General features: G+C 36.7%; 1 pseudogene; it reads left to right on the top strand.

Annotated features, from left to right (window-relative positions):
- The first annotated feature begins 6,936 nt into the window (after nt 1-6,936).
- On the top strand, nt 6,937-8,294 carry LOC118623655 (annotated as a pseudogene).
- The last annotated feature ends 11,245 nt before the right edge of the window (nt 8,295-19,539 follow it).

Raw genomic sequence — 19,539 nt, 5'->3', positions numbered from 1 at the left:
TTCCTCAGAGCTTTAAGGCATTGATCTGATGTCCTCAGACATCTGGTGTTCTATTGAGAAGCATAATGCCAATTTGATTCTCATTACTGTATCATGGTCAACATTGAACTTTTCTCTCCCTTTGACAGCCTATGAGATCCTCCATAATTTCTTTCTATACGGAAATTTTATAATGATGTATCTTTTCTTCATTCTGGTTGGCACTGTAGGGGCCCTTACAGTCTCTAGACTCATCATATTTTTAATTCTGAAATATGTTTTAAATTATTTTTTATAATCTTCCCGGTTGTATTTGTTCTTGCCTTTTAGAATTTTTAACTCCCAAATTGTTGCTTTAAAGTGATAACCTGTTTCTGTTTTATGGGAACAAAATATTCTGACCTGAATAACCCCGAGGATGCTCGATTTTTTAAAAAAGTTACTTTTATTTCTTGAATTATTTATTTTGTATAGGACACATTGTTATATTATTTCAATCCTTTATACTTCTGATTTTTTTCATATGCCTAGCAATCTTTAATACTTTCATTGTGCTTTACAAGAACCTGAGTTGATTATTCTTGGTGACTGGCATAGGTTTTCATTGCAGGTGTGTTTTTTTCTCATTTATTTTCTCTAGAGGTTTTCCTCCAGAAGACAGGAGCTTCCTGAGAGAACAGTGAATATTGGATGCTGGTCTCCTTATGAGCCTCAGTCTAGATTCACAATGCAGAGCTGGGGAGGCTTTGCCCGGAGGCATAAATACCCTGCTCTGGTTTCCCCCAAGCAATTTGTCTCATTTTTTTAGAAAACACTTATTTTTTTGACGGAGAGCAAATACTCTGCTACTTGCACCTAAGAAGCAAGGCAGTAGAGTAGATGGATTAGGAAAAGAAAGAAATAAAAGCGCCACTTGCCTTTTCAATTTACTTTCAATTTATCCTTTTAGTGTTTTATGTCTTCTAATTCTTCAGTGATTTCAAGCTCAGAGTTCATTAAGGGTGACAGGTTCATTCCTATTTTTTCTAAAGGCTCCTCCTGCCTAGCTGGTGTGGCTCAGTGGACTGAGCATAGTCTCATGGACTGAGAGGTCCAAGTTCCATTTCCGGTCAGGGCACATACCTGGGTTGCAGGCTCGATCCCCAGTAGGGGGAGTGTGCAGGTGGTAGCCAATTGATGCTTCTCTCTCATATCGATCTTTCTATCTCTCTATCCCTTCCTCTCTCTCTAAAAAATCAAAACGGCCTTGGTCAGTTTGGCTCAGCGGTTAGAGCATCGGCTAGTGGATCAATGACTTGTGGGTTCAATTTTGGTCAAGGCAACGTACCTCAGTTTCCATTCATCCCTCACCCTGGTCAGGTCGTAAGAGAGGCAACCGGTCGATGTGGCTCTATCACATCGACGTTCCTTTCTCCCTTTCTCTCTTCTCCCCCCCCGACCCCCCCTCTATCTGATGATAAGTAGAAAAATATTTTCAGGTAAGGAATACAAAATGAAAATAAAAGAAATCAATACAAATATATTTTCCTAAAAAAGGTTAATGCCCCTCTTTTACCTTTTTCTCTGTGACTTCATTCACTCTATTAAATTACCAATAGGATTCTTTTTGCTTTTGATTCTCTAAAATTAAAAACAAAATCTCTTAGCTACTGATGATTCCTGTGTTGTCTTTATTATTATAGAAGGAATTATGTTTTTTAATATGTTTGGAAAGGAAGTCAACTCTTATAGTGGTTAACTTGCTCAAGGTTATCATGCAAGGTTATCTATGTCTTTTTATCTGCTTTACTCTTTTCATTTTGGAAACTGCCTCCTTAACCTGTTGGAAATTCAGTCTGGTATTTGGGTCTATATCACTTCAGTGAAAGATATCTGACAAGTTTCAAGCTAATCAGACTCATTCCCAAGAAACATGTTATCCCTTAGTTGTAGAAATAGTGTAGACCTAGAGCAGCTAGAGGCCATTTGGGGTATTATAAGGAAAGAAACTGTGAAAATAAACTTTGCAGGAAGAAGCTGGAGAGTGGACAAGACAGAGTTCTGGTGATTTTGTTTGTGTCCTTGAACAGTGATATCTGAATCTCCATTTTGTCTTTTACAGTTTCAGGAGTCGATTAATTCTCTCTCTTTCTCTGAAAGATAGTATAAGTCAGGTTTTGTCATTTGCCTCATATGAGTTCTGACTACCACAGATATACAGGTAACAAATACATAGGAGGCCTCAGGCAACCTTACTGAATAACCTGTGTTCTTATTCACCACTGACTATGACTTTTCCTGGTCAAATAAAGGCTTAAATATAGCTGTGAATTAAGAAAACTGATTGGTAAATTTGTCCTAAAAATATCAATTAATCACACGTTAAAAATTATTTCATATGTATATTTGTTCAAATAATACAAAAAGAAAGTCCTCTCTTTTCCCAAATTACTTGATTTATTCATGCTTGTTTTTTTAAATGTACCCAAGATATTGATCTCAACAACCCAAACTAATAATAATAAAAAAAAAGAAACAAGATTTAAAGTTATTATGTACTTCATAACTGGGTACAGATGGACTGATGGAAAAACACTTGTCTGGTAGCAGAGTGTTCCCATAGGAAAGATATATTGAAAAATCATTCTGTGATATATTCTAAAATATATGCACATTTGCCCCCCATTGATTCAATTTTAAATGAAAATGAAAAGATTTTTAGCTGAATATAATAACTTAGAAAAAATTGGGTATTTTTCCATTTAAATAAATAAATACATAAATGTTTGGCAATTAGTCTATCTCAGTATAGTGAGGGATAATAAAAGCTATATGTAAACTATCAAACTTTTAGTTTCTTCAGACTATTTCCTATTTATTGACTCAAAACATTATAAACAATAAAAAGAAAATTTATTTTTTTTAAATGCTTAGGATACCAGGAGGGGAAAAAACAAAAACAAAAACAAAAACACTACATAACCTAGTGATTAATAAAATAAACATTCCATGGGGAGCAATTAGTTTCTAAACCTTGACATACAGGTAATCAAATGAAGGTGATTTCATAGATTTTTTGCAAGTACCAACTTTTGGCATGAAAGCTATCTCCTGGGAAAACATGTTTAATTAACCAAGTTACCAAGAGAAATGAAATAAATTAATTTTTAAATGTTCTTGTGAACTAAAAGAACAAACTAATTAAGCATCACCCTGCACTGTCCTGAGAAACTGAACTACTATGTAGTAAAACTGACTCTGTTTTACCAGCGTAGAGTAAATGTTGGCATAATTATATGTAGCTGAAGTTATTGCAAATTAATGCTGTGGGTTCATGCTCAATTTGTATGACTGAGCCTTATTTCATATTGCGTAATAAAATTCTCATTTTATTCCTCATCAAATTTAAAGATGTTCTAGCTTAGAGCAAATGTAACAATCACATTGTCAAAAGCTGAGCCCATCTGTCACCACCGGAGGTCATCTGGCTTCACTATTTATTCTGCTGGAATGTGTGAGCAAGAATGTAGGTTTTTAGGACTTAAATATTTCATAGATATTTACTGTTGGGACCATATTTATAGTTTTTCATCATTCTTACATTAAAACACAAACCCAATGCTAGTAACAAAAGAGTGTGTTCTCCCTGAAGCACAGATATATATTTTTAATATTTCAGAAAAAGAACTTAAATCAGAGGGCATCAAGAGTACATATGATATATGATCCAGGATTTTGTTTTCTTCTTTGATTTTTTTTCCTTTAAAGAGGATTTGTCCTTAAGTAAAATGTCCCCCTCCATCCCCTTTATTTATTTTTCTTAAATTCATGGACTGGCCCTGTAGCATCAAAGGTATAGTTTTTAGGACAGGTTTCAGTAAATAGTTGCATTATTAGATGGTTAGACTTTTGTAGATTTATTAATGTGTGAATATGTTGTAACGAGAAATACCCCAAGTAATCAGCAGTCATCATAGCTTGGGTTTCTGTGAATACGTTCCAAGGTCCCAGTGACGGCATTTAACCTTACGAATTCAGAAAACTTGCAGGGTCAGCTTTTACTAAGCAAGTCTGAAATACTTATGAAAATATATTAATTTTACTCCACAGTTCTGAAAGCTGAAAATCTGAGATTAAGGTGTCTTATGTCTGTAGGGCTGATTTTACTGAATTCTCTTTAATCTGTGGATGTGCATATCTATACATAATTTCTTCTTCCTATAAACACACTGGTTGTATTGGATTAAGACTCACCTAAAGACCTCATTATCTCTTGAAAGATCTTGTCTCCAAATACAGTTATGTCCTGAGGTACTGGGGATTAGGACTTCAAGATATGGATTTGGGGGTGGCGGATGGCACAAATCAACCTGTAACGCTCTCTTACTCTGTTCTGTTCTTCATTTGCTATGGAGCAGACTTTACACCTCATTCTCTGTAGGGTTTTCCCATTATATTCTCTATAGCTTCTTTTAGAAATAAAAAAAAAAAAAAAAAGCTGGACAATGAATGGATAGTCACTGCTTTACTATGGCTTTCCTTTTAGTTCTAACATCTGCTGACTGATCAGACTCCTTGCCATCTCTCTCCGTATCCCCACATTTAACATCGACACATCGACATGAAAGCCTTATCAGTGCCTTGCATCTACATACACTTAAAATCCTTACATGGTTCAAATGGAATTTTCTTTGACTGCTGATATGTAAATGGGAGAAATTGCGTTTAGTTATTTTTATTGCATTGATGTAGCTTCTTGAATTGATAAAGCTACACATCAAACGAGAACTCAGTTATACCTTTCTGGAGTAAATCTACTTGGTGACCATGTGCTCCACTAATCCTTCCACTTAACTGGTGGCTGTTGGTGGCATTGCATTTCCAGTGTCACCAGGAATAAATGGTTAGCCACCAGTGGAATTGTCAAAATAATGCTCATTCTTTGATGGAAGATATCATCTTAATATTCCGGTGCTGAATCTATTGCTCTTCCTAGAATTCATTAGTTCCACACCAACAAAGTACAATGCTTACAATCTGTAAATTAGGGGTGAAGGGCAGCTGAATATGCCACTCCAGAACATACCACTATGGCATATTAATTATATTGAATTAAAGTCACTTAAGAAACAGCAGGTGCAAGGAAGGACACTCTGACCCTCCTTTGTCCCATGAAAACAGGAAGTCAGTCAATCTCCACGTGAAGGTACTTTCCCCACAGCAGAATACTAGAAGACATCCGTATTCCTGGAGATAGAATTTTTTATCTTTTTAGTTAATTCTTTACAAATTTACTGTTTCGGTTTTGTTTGTTTGTTTTTGTCTAAAGATATAAAGGCTGCCTGCTTTGGTCACTTCTTTAAGTTTCATATTTCTTTGAGTTCCTGTAAGTACAAAATTAAATGTTTTTTCTCCTGTTAATCTGTTATGTAATTTTAATTATTAGACAAGCCAAGAGAACCTATAAGGGAAGAAGGGAAAAGATTTCCTCCTCCATGGAGGAAATGTGTAAAAAATGTAAAAAAGAGTGTTCCTCATGGGGCAATAGAAATGGATCTTTACAATTAGTAATAACATTCTCTGGTTGTGAGCCGGCTAATAGTGTATAGTGTTATGAATTAGACCATATTGTTTAGGAGAAAGAAAATAATTTTGCATGATATTTAGCATTCTTCCCAATTTAATTATGCCCCTACTCTTTACCTTGCCCTATTACGTTCATGTTCCAAGTGTAACCAAAATTACTTATTAAAAAGTAATATGTACTTTATAGGCATTGTTTACTAAAGCCACCACATAAGAAGGGGAGGTGTGGTAGGTATTATTATTATTATTATACTATTTTTAAATGTGAAAAAAACCCTCACGTTTCAGGAGTTTAATAGCCTGACAAAAGTAATATGCTAATAAGTGGCAGAGACTGAATTTGAAACCAGTCTGCTTGTATTTATAGCCTTAGTTCTGAACATAATCTTGTTGCCTTTATTTGAATTGTTGCTTTTAGTTTTATTTGTTGTCTTAAAACAGCATTATTTAAAAATAAATTAGCTACTATGCAAGTTAATTATTCCTTTATAAAATGATGTTATAATGTTATCCAAAGCTCATGATAGTGTAATCCATTACAAAATTAATAGCACCTTATGAAGCATTTCACTGTAATGTCAAGAAACATAATAGTTTTTTTTTTACTGCATATAGTTTGTATTTTGCTCAGCTTTTAAATTTTTTACCTGAACAAAATAATGATAGATAGCTGTTCAAAGAAATAAAAAGACAATTGTTCATTGACTCAAGCTGCTGTAATGATCGAAACTCCAAAACATTCTTACCATTTTTCCAGTTAGAAACATTGACCAAGTTATATGCAACTCTATAGGAGCCAATAAATGTTGTATTATCCTAAAATGTAATACTTGAGAATCTTACAGTTCACACATAGTTCTCAATTTCAAGGTGTTGACTATTTATTAATAATGGGAAAAAATCTTGAATTAGAAGACTATAATGGATCTATAGTGAATGGCAGCAGACAAAATTTTATATAAATTTCAGTTTTTATAATCTCCCTAAGATAATTTTATATTTTAGAAAATTTAAGAAAAATTTTTCTTTTAATTTTTTTAAAAAAATAAATGAATTATTTAAAAAAAATATCTGAAATGAGTGCAACTGTTACTGCTTAACACATTAAAAAGAAATAGAGCAAGTACTTTATATTTAATGACCACTCCACTCACAATAACATATACCAACTCCCACTGTATCTTTAAACATGGGAAATAAATTACATGTCGATTAATCACTAGTGATCTTTTTGTGGTGCAGATGGCTGATGCTTTATTGCCAAATGCCCTTAAATTCTCAATGAATCAAAAATGCCATATTTTCACAGGTTCTCTTACATCGACTGCCTAAGAGTCAGGTGGAAGAAGCAACAACCTCTTCCCTATCAGCTTGGCAGTCGCAAAGCAGCAACCATGTGTGAGTGTATCTCCATCCAGGTTGGCCAGGCTGGTGTCCAGATTGGCAATGCCTGCTGGGAGCTCTACTGTCTAGAACAAGGCATCCAGCCTATGGGCACATGCTAAGTGACAAGACCATTGAGGGCATGAAATGACTACTTCAAACTCTTCTTCAGTGAGACAGGTGCTGGAAAGCATGTGCCTACGGTAGTGTTTGCAGACCTGGAACCCACAGTCATTGATGAGTCTGTACTGGTAACTACTGCCAGCTCTTCCACCCTGACCAGCGCATCACAGGCAAGGAAGATGCTGCCAGTAACTATGCCCATTGGTACTACACCATTGGCAAGGAGCTCATTGACCTTGTCTTGGACCGAATTTGGAAACTGGCTGCCCAGTGCACTGGTCTTTAGGGCTTCTTGGTTTTCCACAGCTCTGGGGGGGGGGGGGGGTACTGGTTCTGGGTTTACCTCTCTGATGATAGAACATCTCTCTGTCCATTATGGCGAGAAGTCCAAGCTGGAGTTCTCCATTTGCCAGACCCCCAGGTTTTCGAAGCTGTAGTTGAGCCCTACAACTCCATCCTCACCACACATACCACCCTGGAGCACTCTGTGCCTTCACGGTTGACAATAAATCATACAAACTTCAATATTAAGTGCCCAAACTATGCTAACATGGATAGGTTGGTAGGTCAAATTTTGTCCTCTGTCACTGTTTCCCTCAGGTTTGATAGAACCCTGAATGTTGATCTAACTGAAGTTCTTACAAACCTGGTGCCTTATCCCTGCATCCACTTCCATCTGGCCACATATGCCCTCGTCATCTCTGCTGAGAAAGATCACCATGAACAGCTTTTGGTAGCAGAGATCACCAATGCATGCTTTGAGCCAGCCAATAAGAGGTTGAAATGTGACCCTTGCCATGGTAAATGCATGGCGTGTTGCCTATTGTGCCCTGGTTCCCAAAGATGTCAATGCTACCATTGCCACCATCAAGACCAAATGTACCAACCAGTTTGTAGACTGGTGCCCCACTGGCTTCAAAGTTGGCATTCATTACTAGCCTACCACTCTGGTACCAGGTGGGGATGTGGCCAAAGTGCAGAAAGCTGTGTACATGCTGAGCAATACCATAGCTGCTGCTGAGGCCTGGGCTCACCTGGACCACAGGTTTGACCTGGTGCATGCCAAACGTGCCTTTGTTCACTGGAACATGGGTGAGGGCCTGGAAGAAGGAGAGTTTTCTGAGGCCCATGAGGACATGGCTGCCCTTGAAAAGGATTATGAGGATGTTGATGTAAATTCTGTTGAAGGAGAGGGTGAGGAAAAAGGAGAGGAATACTAAAGTTAAAATGTCACAAAGGTGCTGCTTTTATAGAGAAGCTTATTCTGTTTTAAACACTGAGAAGTTGTGGTCTGATTAGGTCATTGTACGTAGCAGTGTATAATCATACACTGGCCTATGATGTAAAACATATTCCTTTGTTATAGACCCAACCTGTCCATTTCTCTGATGGGTTTGAATAAAGTATTCCTTGTCTTACATGAAAAAAAAAATGCAAACAAGTTTTGCATATCCCATATAGGCAATTTATTGCCAATCTAGAAGGTAATAACTCTAGACAAATAATTAGACTCTACGATCTCAATCTATTCACTTTTTCATTTGTCATATAAAGTCTAGAGATTATTTATATCTGGTTCACAGTTGCCATTGTAATGATTAAATCAATATATGCCTCTGCTTGTCACTTACTAATGTCCTATTGATATGAAAACCATGTTGCCACACTCAGAGTCACTGTGGAATAACACTAAGGGTTTTTTTGCTTTTGTTCTGTCACTGACTCATTTGCAACTGATGACTCCCTTTATATCCACACTGTGCCCTGGCACCCCTATTGCATAATCAACAAACTTCCAAACACCTCATCTCTTTGCAGAATGCATCCTTTATCTTTTATTTTTTAATGTGGAGTTTTTTTGTTTTTGTTTTTTTATCCTTACCTGAGGACATTTTTGCATTTATCTTCAGATAGAGCAGGAGGGAGAGAGGGAGGAAGAGAGAGAGAAACATCTCCGTGAGAGAGACACATCAAGTGGTTGCCACCCACACGACCACAAACAGGGCTGGGGACAAATTGCAACCGAGGCGCATGCCCTTAGTGGGAACAGATCCCGGGACTCTCTGGTCTGCAGGCCGACATTGTAACCTCTGAGCCAAACTGGCCATTGCTACATCCTTTATCTTAATTTGCTTGAAATGTGTGTCTCCACCCGGAGAACCTGAAAGATTTCAAAATTTACCTTATCCTAAATAATCTTATTATTTTTAACCTCAAAAGAATTGTTTCCATTTTTATTCACTTTCAGTGAATGACTACATTATCTATTATTTGCCTAGGCCAGAATCTAAAAACATGAGGCCCAATGGACTTTCCTCTGTATAATTTCTTTCTTTTGTTTTTAATCCTCACCTGAGGATATTTTTACATTTATATTCAGACAGAATGGGAGGGAGAGAAATAGAGAGAGAGAGAAACATCGATGTGAGAGAGACTCATCAATTGGTTGCCTCCCACATGACTGAACCGAAACCGAGGTACGTGCCCTTGACCAAAATCAAACCTGCAACTCTTTGGTCTGCAGGCAGACGCTCTAACCGCTGAGCCAAATTGGCCAGGGCTGTATAATTTCTTATAATTTGTTGATTACAGAACTCTGTAGATTACATTTCTTTTATCTGGTTTATCTCCTATACTACCAAGTAACCAATTTAGGTTTTTAGACTTCTCCTGGACTATTTCTTAGGTCTAAGAAAATGCCATGCACATAGAACTGTTGTGCCCAGGAAATATTTCTTAAATTAATCATTGTTGAGGAGTGAGTTATATTTTGAAATGAATATGAAAATTGCTGCCTTCAAGAGCACTCTACCATACCACGTACATTCCCTAAAATCTCTAGTTATAAATTTCAGTTGTCATGAGTGATGGAATATGTAGTTAATCAATCTCCTTATTTTAGAATTAATTGTGTTTATTAATTTAGACATAATTTTTAAAAAGAATGAGTTTATAGCTCAGAATTAGTTATTTAACTCATAATTGGTTGAATTTTTATTTTGAACATTATTAATTTAATTCTTTTTTTTCTATCATTGTTCACTAAAATAATGTCAATGCATTACTAAAACATATAGTGTTCAGTTTATTTTTCTTTAACAGTCACACCCAGACAGATCCAGGGTCCTACCTTCTGTGTTTCTTAATTAAATAGCATCTGTCATGTTTTTCTATTTAACTAAGAAACTCAGAGGGTATATAACTCAGAGACTATATAACTAATAATTTAGTTAAATAGGACTATCATCAGAATTCAAAGACACAGAAAAAAAGCCAAATAAATATAAGACCCCAGATATGCTTAAACAAGGATATCCTGGGTTGGGGGCAGGGAGGAAATTGGTCATTAGTTTATGCATTTTAATGTGGCCTGATTAGGCCTAACTCAGAATCAAATTTCAAATTTACTGCTATACCAGATTATATTTACTACTCATGTTGGTATTATTTTAAATATAATCTAATTGATTATTTAACACAATATTTATGGCAAAATACTAGCATTGTAACTTTACTGACAAAAAATTCTAAAGCATAGAAAAGGTTTATACAAAAGCACCAATCATTTTATTAGAAAAATTAAAATGTAAAGCTCCTCATATATACATAATCCCATCTCACAGTGAGTCATTATCTTATAAAGTGTTTTTATTCTTAGGACTATTTTCAAATTTGTAAAGAATAAAGCATTTTTGAAATCAACTTTATAAGGTCTGATTCTTTTTGTTTCACTATTGAGTTAATTCTATTGCATATCCCATATAGACAATTGACTGCCAACCTAGAAGGTAATAACTCTAGACAAATAGTTGGAGCCCAAGATCTCAATCTATTCACTTTTTTCTTTGTCATATAAAGTCTAGAGATTGTTTATATCTGGTTCATAGTTGTCATTGTAACGCTTAAATCTATCTATGCCTCTGCTTGAGTCACACTTACTAATCTCCCCTTGGTATGAACACCATATGGCCACACTCAGAGTCCCTGTGAAATAACACCAAGTGTGGTTGATCAGGAAACACCAATGTAACAGTATACTCCACCTATCTGGGTGACCATCAGAAGCTGCACTGAATGTACTTTTACCTTTTAGTTTGTGTTACTGGAAAGACCCATTTACTTTAAAGATAGAGAACACGTTCACAATTCACCTTGTGTACCAAAAGATTAGTTATTAACTGGACTCAAATAGTACTCAATTAATATTTATTGAAGAAGTTGAATGAATAAAATCCTTATACATTAGCATTTCCCAAATGTGAGCTGCAAATTCAATCTTAGAAGACATTATGTGAAAAAAAAAGGGTTCCATGTTCAAATTCTATAGCAGATTGGTTACAGTATTGTTCCCTTACCTCCATTCCTCTTCCTATATACATTCTTTGTAATTTAATTCTTATTAACAGGTATTTTCATCAAAAGGGGAACTCTTTTTCTTCACCTCTTGGATCTGTACTGTACTTGTGACTTGCTGTAGAATACAGGGAGAGTGATGTTTTGCCGCTTTTAAGTAGGTCCAGAGGCTTAGCATGCTTTACCTCTCTCTGCGTTCTGCCTCTGCTAGGATAACAAGCTCAGGTTTGCTGCTGGAGGATGACAGACCATGTGAAGCAGAGCCAAGCCACTCCAGCGGAGAACACCAGGTCATCCAGGCCCTCGCTGAGCGTCCAGTGATGAGAGAAGCATGAGTAAGACCACAGATCGATGTAGCTGATTCAAACGTGCAGACCTGCTTAAAAATCCATAGACTGAACATTTTGGGGTGGTTTACTATTATATCAGGAGATAACTGATAACTAATATCCTCAGAATTTACAACGCTTCAGCGTTGTAATACATTACATACATTAACTGTTTAAAAAGACTACAGAACAACAACAACAAAATCCAGTTGAAGTATATAATTCTGTTTAGCTAATTTTTCCCAAATTATTTGGCTACAGGACTTCAACAATCACTCCTTATTTTTGTTTTAATATCACCAGCTACATTTCTGCTTTAATAGTCTGTAGAGCACACTTTGGAAACTTCTGTAGAATTCAGAAATAGGCTAATTCACCGGAAACTATAAAGTAGTGATGCTTTTATTGTTGCTACTTAATTTGAAATAACTAGTTGATTTGACTAAATTTGGTCAGGTTTATTACTTGTTCCACAAATATATTTATATATATATTTTATCCTCACCTGAGGACATTTTTCCAGCTTTTTTTTTTTCCCAGATAGAGCGGGAGGGAGAGAGGGGAAGAGAGAGAGAGAAACATCAATGTGAAAAGGATACATCGAGTGGTTGCCACCCACACGACCCAACCAGGGCCGGGGACAAACTGCAGCCAAGGTACATGCCCCTAGTGGGAACCGAACCTGGGTCTCTGTGGACCACAGGACGACGCTCTAACCGCTGAGCCAAACCGGCCAGGGCTGTTCCACATATTTTTATAAAACACTTTTCTTTTTCTGTCCTTGCCGAAAATGCCCTCGCTTCTCACAGTTGCAATACAAAAGATTTTAATAGGCTATTTTATGCCAGACCTATGAGGGGATTAATCATTCACACTGAGTCAAGTACGTATCTGATTAAAGTGTTGAATGGTAGATGACTTATGGGTCAATACTAAATTATACATGTAAGAAGTTCTCAAAAATGCTTGACACAACTGAAGACATAAGAAACCAGGCAAATGGAATAGAAAGTAATACTTTAGATATCAGTTGAGTGTCCCAGAGCAAATGTTAATTTTCCTGCCATGAAAAATGTGACTGCTCTATGCTCCTACTATGAGAGTCTGTGTGCTATAATGAACACAGTATTTTCTGAGATGAAATCCTGTCTGATTTTATCATGATTTCTAGGGTAAGAAGTGTGAATAAAAGTATTGCTTTTAAATCTAAAGAACTTCAAGATATTAATATCCAGTTGAAGTTTACATGAGAATTTAAAATGAGTTTATTATTGTAGGTTCTTTTTTTAAATTGTCATCTCTGCCATCTATCTGGGAAGCTGTCAGGCTTTTCATAGATTTACGATTTAAGATCTCTTGATTTTGTAATTTTGTATGTTGTAAAATTTGATTTTGCATCAGAAGTCAGGTCTAAATCAATTTAACACTAAATGATTCAAATAAATGTGGACAAAGAGGAAAAAGAATTTAAACCTCTTAGCAGAGGCTTATTACTCTTAGTAGAATAAAAGCATTTGACTATAATCATTAAATTATTTTCCTTTAACTCTTATTAAACATTAATGCCTATACTCTAAGCCAGGGGTGGGGAACCTTTTTTCTGCCAAAGGCCAATGAGATATTTATAACATCATTCACAGGTCATACAAAATTATTAACTTAAAAATTAGCGTAATATATTTGGTCAAACATTTAATTAACTCACCCCTAATGTGATGGCTGGAACTGCTTCTCTTTGGTGAGGTGGGTGATGTTAGCTAGTACTGATGATGTTGCTACTCAAAACTGCTTCTCCAGGTTTATCGGTCAGTCCGGAGCCCAGTCAACTCCTTGCAATGGTCAGTTTTGAAAAGAACTGCTCGCAGCAGTAAGTTGTTTCAAACACAGATGCATATTTCCGTGCATGTCTCCTTAAAATGGGAAGTTCATCATTACTTGCGTAACATTTATTGAACTCAAGCAGTGGGAGGTGGTTTTACCTAGCTTTCAGTTCATCATCACGTTGTAGCTGAATGATTTTGTGTTGTAGTTTATCAGGCACATCAGCTGGTTCCACATTGAATGATGTAGGAAAGATGTTCAGTGCCATGTGTTCACTTTTCATGTTCTCGAATCTTTCATTAAATGCCTCAATTAGTTTCACACATTCATCAGCATATCCAAGTGTTGTAGAAGGTTTTTGTCCTTCCAGAGTGGGGAAAATGCACCGTGTTATTCCTTTCAAGTTGCACTTCCCACAGCCTTAATTTAGCTTCTAGTGATTTCACATTTGAAAGCAGGGAGCTGAGAAGCTGGTTGGGGTCCTGCAGCTTGACGTTCAGCTCTGAGAGGTACTTGGTCATGTTCACCGTGAATGCTAAATCACACGCCACTTGTTATCATTGAGTTCCCTGGCAGGTTTTTCCTTCATCTCCATGAACTGCTTGACCTCATCCCACAGTTCGGAAAACCTCGTGAGCATGTTCCCTCAACTCAGCCACCGCACTTCACACTGATAAATGAGATCACCATACTCAGAGTCAAGGTCATTCAGTAACTTCTTAAAGTGGCAGCTGTTAAACCTTCTGCTTCTGACAAAACTTATGCATAACACTACTGTTGACGTCACACTGTTGAGCCTCAACAACTGTGCACAGAGACTCTTGGTGTATGATGCCGTAGCATATAATTAAATCACTTGGATCAAGACAGTTCTTTCTTGATAAATGCAATTAACCTTTTTTGTGAGCCAATCGTGCAAGAGCTCCATCTATAGTAAGACCACTTAACTTTTCAAATATTAACTAGAGTTTTTTCATTGATAAAACAAGTCTCTCAAACAAGTCCTCATCTCTGGTAGTGCCGTGACGGCTTCCAGTGACAGCAGTGTCTCTCACGTGTCTGACTCTGCAGTTATCCCAGGAAGGAAAATGGCCAGTTGGGCAGTATTTGTAATGTCTGTTGTCTCGTCCCAAGCCAGAGAGAAAAATTAGAAATCTGCAGAATCCTTTCACGTTTTTTCAATATCTTGTGCTAAATCAGTAATCCAATCTGAGACGGTTCTCTGAGACAAACTAACCCTCTGAAACAATTTCACTTCGTCTGGTGCTAACAACTCCGCCGCAGCCACCACGCACTCTCACAAACTCTGCTTCCACAGGAGGCCTCAGCTTCTTTGCCATTGGTTTGTTCACTACATAACTCGTCTGAGTAATGTTGTCTCTGTCACAACAAGGCCTAGTGCAAGCGGTTTGTTGTGAGTCCAAACTCTGCTGAAGAGCACTGACTTTATCCAGATGCATTTGGCCTCCCAATTCATTGGGTCTAGCATGTTTTGAGCTGTAATGATGCTCCAGACTGGCTTTTTCCATTACTGCTAATGCATTGCCACAAACGAGTCACACAGGTTTAATAATCACAAAATGTTATTTTTAAAATGGAGTTCTAAATCAAACCCATATATTAAAATTATAAATTGGTGTCTTGCATTAGTATTTAGGCATATCTTAAACACGTTGTATTATTTTTTTATTTATTTTTATTTAATCCTCATCTGAGGATATTTTTCCATTTATCTTCTAATGGGGGGTCGGGGAAGAGACAGGGACACATTGATGTGAGAAAGACACATCGATTGGTTGCCTCCCGCATTATCCCAACCAAGGTTGGGACAGAGCTGCAACTGAGGTACGTGCCCATGACTGTAATCGACCTGAGACTCTTTGGTCTGTGGGCTGATGCTCTAATTCTAAGCCAAAGTGCAAAGGGCTCCATTATATTTTTATCTAACCTTTTGCTAATATAAAACAAATTTTCCATGCAGTAATCTCCCACAGGAAAAACCTCATGTTCCCAATATATACTCTGATTAAAATACACTATTCTCTTATATTTTGGACAATTAAGGTTTTATTAACTTGTTAATTTAAAGATTTTATCAAGTGTCTACTAAGCTGTTTAGTTTTAGGTGCTATTGGATATAGTAGCAGATAGCAGACATAAATCCTACCTATATTTATTGAGGTTACATTCACATGACAGAATAAATTATATATGTATTTCTTGATCACTTTATGAAAGTTTTACAATTTGGATTTATAAATAAATTAAGCTTTTTTTACCCCGGCTGGCGTGGCTCAGTGGTTGAGCATTGTCCCACGCACGAAGAGGTCACTGGTGTCAGGGCACATGCCTAGTTATGGGCCAAATTCCCAGTAGGGGGCATCCAGGAGGTGGCCAATCGATGTTCTCTCTTGTTGATGTTTCTATCTCTCTCCCACTCCCTTCCTCTCTCTCTAAAACCAAAAAGGAAATGATAATAATAATAATAATAATAATAAAGGAATTAAGCTTCTTTTATTTGTGATAAAATTGTTATCAAAAATAGCTATGATACGACTTCATGGAACACAGTATAGTGTATCAAAATTCAGTAACGACCACAAATCTGGTGTACAGGATTATATCATGGATTGGAATGTAGACTGTTCACTATTGTATAAATTCTGGCATGAATTTTATTCCTTTCTCTACTTCAGTTTTCTCATCCATAAAATGAAAGCAATAATGGTATTTATCTCATCTGGTTGTAGTGAGAATTAAATAAGTCAACATATGTAAAGAGCTTGGAATGATAACTAGCCAGTATTAAGTTAAAATTAGTTATTGACTACTACGGCATTCAACTGACTTCAAACTTCTTTCTTAATCACAGAAATGCTTTTAATCTGAGCTCTCTTTTCAATATCTATGTCATTGCATTACTATAAGACAATATGTTATTAGTTAGGAACGTTGTAATAGCTTCCTAACTGATGCTCAGGCCAATAACATCTTCTCTTCATGGCTTCCAGAAACAATCGTATTTTGTTGAATTTCATTAGACAGACATGTTCTACATGTATGTAATTATATGAATTACTATAAGCCTGGAAAATGCTGAAATGATTTAAGTATTTCTGATTTTGCACATGTTGAAAAATAGTGTATGAGACACCATGATACATGAATAGAGACTGTATTATAAATTGATTTTGGTGTATATTTAGTTATATTTTTATATTTTTTATAAAATCAATAATTTTGTGACATATAGGAACATTTATTGATGAGTCTAATTTTTTGGAAGTTTACTCCTGTAAATTTCATGTGACATAAATTAATATATACATCAACAACATTTTTTATTTATTTATTAAAAAAAAATTTTTATTGGTTTTTAGAGAGAGGAAGGGAGAGGGGGAGAGAGAGATAGAACCATTGATGAGAGAGAACATCAATTGGCTGCCTCCTGCATGCCCCTCACTGGGGATCAGGCCCACAACCAGGGCATGTGACCTGACCAAGAATTGAACTAGCAACCTCTTGGTGCATGGGTTGATGCTCAACCACTGAGCCACACCAACCAGGCAGCCAACAATGTTTTTTAAAGTCTATAATTAATATCCCTGTATTTTCTTACAAAAACCAACATTTTATGTCTAAGTCTCTTTCAGAGTCTTAATCAGTCACATCAGTTACCTCGGATGTAACATATTCAGAACTAGCACACGAAATTTCTCCTAATCTATTTTTTTCTATGTGAATGAACAACACATACAATTGACCTTGTATCACAAGCTAGAAGTTTGAAAATCATTATGAACTCTTCCCTCCTTTTAACTCTCTATGTAATTGTATAAACAGTAACTAAAATCTTTATTTTCCTCACATTCCTGTGTTACTTTATTTTGTCTGCTTTCTATTCTTTCCTGGACTTTTATCAACCTGGGACTGGTGTTTCTACCTCCAGTTCCACCCTTTTCAACATTCCTCAATGACTCCCCATTATTCACAAAATCAAATTTAAATTTCTTGGCACAGCATCCAAGGCTGTTTAGAATTAAGGACCTTCTTTCTTATCCTGTTTTAAGTCTTGACTACAAGTTTTGTTGGGCATGCTTCTGGAATACTAAATAGTTTTTGCCTCTCAAACACGCCACCCATACCCTGGCCATCTTATTATTGCTGTTATAATTCTTTCTGCTAGAGATGTTAATTTTTCTTATTTCCTTAGCAAGTTACCATTCATTTATGAAAAGTAAGTTCTGATATTAACTCTTGAACATTTTCTACTTCGCTAAGTTGACAGTGTGGCCAATGAACCTTGTCTGTACTCCTTCTCCCCCAGAGAAGTTTTCACTCAATACTGTAAGTGGCCACTCACATATGTATATTTCCACACTAGACTTGGGAGCTGGGTGGTGTGTTTATATCCATGTTATCGTCAGGGCGCATATTCAGTTCCTGACAAAAGTATTCCATTCCATAACTAAATGATGGGCTACCTTCACAAAGTGGGTTAGGGAAGATGTTCAACTCTAAATGATTTCTTATATACATCCTGCCAGAACGCCGCGGCGACTCACTTTGAGGAATTGCCTTTGGCATTACTGTCACGTGCTGGTACACTGCACACCAATTTCACAACCACGGCAAACTGAAGAGAAACATTTAAGGGAGGCGTGTTTATTTATCCCCACATAAATGTATACATTCACACTAAAATTGACATGGCAACTCTTGCATGTAAAAGCATAATCCTGAAGAAAATAAGTAGATTCAGGATTTGATGGGTTTATGTCTTTCCCAGCTCTCTAGAGAGCTTTTGGTTTTGATGAAATTTGCCAGTAGTAATACTGAGAAAGCTGGGAAAGGCTGCTCCTTGTGGCGACTCCCTTCATGTTGCCCCAAGATTAGAGTTTTTAACAATGCAGCTAAGTAGCAGAAAAGCCCATGGTCAACAAAGGACCAGAAATTGCTGCTGATTGTGAGATAGAGTGGTTTTCCACTCAAATGAAAACAACTTTTATTTTTGTTCCTTTATCAGAAAAATCTTAATTTCAGGGAAATACTCTGGAAATAAGTAACTGATTTTGAATTTTAACAATAATAGACAGAAAAATAAATAGTTGCAAAATTGACAACTTATGTTGATTAACTTAATAAAAATGAAATGGATTGAGTGGAGAATATGGATTTTTAAAATGAGCAACCACACATTTACTATACAGCATTATAATTAAATGCAATGCTTAGTAACTATTATAGTTTTGATATATTTAAGTTAAGAATTTTTCTTAACATAAGGATGGTACTGTTGTGGTGCGGGAGAACCGAGACCATCAGAGCCAAATTAAAGCCAAATAGAGAGCAAAGCCGGCCAGCGACTGATCCCGAGTTCTTGGAGACCAACGATGGGGTCTCCAAATGTTGTGGCACGACAAAGTCAAAGAAAGACCACTAGAGAACTGAAGTCCAAATCAGAGCCATTTATTAGCCGGCCGGCGTCTGATTCCGAACACCCCTGTGACAGTCTTCAGCATCAGCCCCGACATGCTTTATTACATGCCTTTTATACCTTACAGCAAATAGGATCTTCTTGATATCATGCCCAGGGCCACAGCAATGCTGTATAGAATTAATTTGCCTTATGGATAACAGGAACCCCCAGGCACACCCAGGAGCACCCAGGTATTTCAAGGTACATTGGGTCACACTTAGCCCCGAGCTGCACAAACACAATGCAAGCCTGATTCCTTGAGATTGTGGGGGACGTGGAGTCTCTGACTCAAGACCTCCAGGCTCCATGAACTCTGTCAGACACGTAGCTGGCTCCCAATAATCTCTTGGTTCAGGGAGTATTCCAATTTAATGAGTTTATTTTGACTAAACAGGTTCAGCTAGAAAGCATACAGTGACTTTCTCAATCATCAATTATGGGGTGATAAACATTAATGTGCTGTCATGGGCCAAAGTCAATCTGGTACAAAAACTCCATTGCAATGCC

Source organism: Molossus molossus, unplaced genomic scaffold (genome assembly GCF_014108415.1).
Source record: "Molossus molossus isolate mMolMol1 unplaced genomic scaffold, mMolMol1.p scaffold_m16_p_10, whole genome shotgun sequence".
Classification (NCBI taxonomy): domain Eukaryota; kingdom Metazoa; phylum Chordata; class Mammalia; order Chiroptera; family Molossidae; genus Molossus; species Molossus molossus.
This window is presented reverse-complemented; position numbering and strand designations above follow the sequence as displayed.